Source organism: Otolemur garnettii, unplaced genomic scaffold (genome assembly GCF_000181295.1).
Source record: "Otolemur garnettii isolate 467f Iridium unplaced genomic scaffold, OtoGar3 scaffold00014, whole genome shotgun sequence".
In the NCBI taxonomy this organism is placed as follows: domain Eukaryota; kingdom Metazoa; phylum Chordata; class Mammalia; order Primates; family Galagidae; genus Otolemur; species Otolemur garnettii.
The window spans coordinates 4,623,936-4,625,098 of record NW_003852409.1 but is presented as its reverse complement, the minus strand read 5'-3'; the positions used below and the strand labels follow the sequence as shown (position 1 = coordinate 4,625,098).

General features: G+C 32.5%; 1 protein-coding gene across 1 annotated transcript in view; it reads left to right on the top strand.

The window, feature by feature from the left end:
- Positions 1-1,163, top strand: part of ERP44 (endoplasmic reticulum protein 44) — a 78,212-nt gene that overhangs the window by 14,936 nt on the left and 62,113 nt on the right. The window lies entirely within an intron of this gene.

Here is a 1,163-nt window from a genome sequence, read left to right as displayed (position 1 = left end):
TAGTGCATAAGACCTTGAACATTGCATATTTGGATTGTTTTTCAATATAGTGGGCCCTCTATATCCAGGGGTTCTCCCTCCACAACCAGACTTACATCAAAAATTCAGTATTTTTTAAAATAATTATTTTTTATTAAGTCATAACTTTGTACATTGATGCATTTATGGGGTTCAGGGTATTGCTTCGATATACAATGTGAAATATTTACATTGAGCCAAGTAACACATCCATCACAATTATACTCATTTTTTAATAGTTTTGAAAAGTACCATTGCATCATGCACATTAGGTGAGGTCCAAAAATTCAGTATTCTCAGATGTTGTACTTATAGATCCAGAGGGCTGATTTTTATATGTGTGGGTTCTACAGAGCCAGCTGTGGGGCTTGAGCACATACAGGTTTTGGTATGAGGGGATACTGGAAATAGTCCCCTGTGAGTACCTATGGCTAACTGTACATATTTTTTTCAGATGGGTACCTGTTTTACCAAACCAGATTATTGAGCTTTTTCTTTCTGATTTGTGGTGTATGGTATCTCCTTATGTATTAATTATTACTAAACTTTCTCAGTGACTGTATGAGTTAACTGAGGGAGACTTTACCTATTTCCTGTTCATGAAGATGATGTGTATTTCCACAGAACGGTTGCAGCCTAATATCATGAATTCTAATTGTGGTATTATTTTAATTAATTTGTCTTGGGTTTCCATGTATTCAGTTATGTCATTTGCAAAGAGTGGTGATTTTACCTCTTTCCCATTTTTATACCTGTAACTTTTTTCCCTAATTGGTTTTTCTTATACCTTCCAAACTGTTAAATGAATGTTAAATAATAGTGGTCTTGATAGATATTCCTTGTCTTATTGTACATTTCGTAATAATCCCTTTGCTATTTCCCAGATAAACATTTAATAATTAAATTAAATTGCAGAGTGGTTTGTTTTTTTTTTTAAGACAGTAATTCTTTGCACACATCAAGAATTGCAACAATTTTTCTTCTTTATCATTTTGGTTACATTGTTTCTTTTTAGGTCACAGTTCTAAGCCTGCCCTTAGTGCAAGAATTGCAACAATTTTTGTTTCTTTTTATTTGTACCTGGTTGTTTCTACTGGCAAAATTTGAGATTAGAGATTATATTGTCTGTATTTGAATTATTTTTT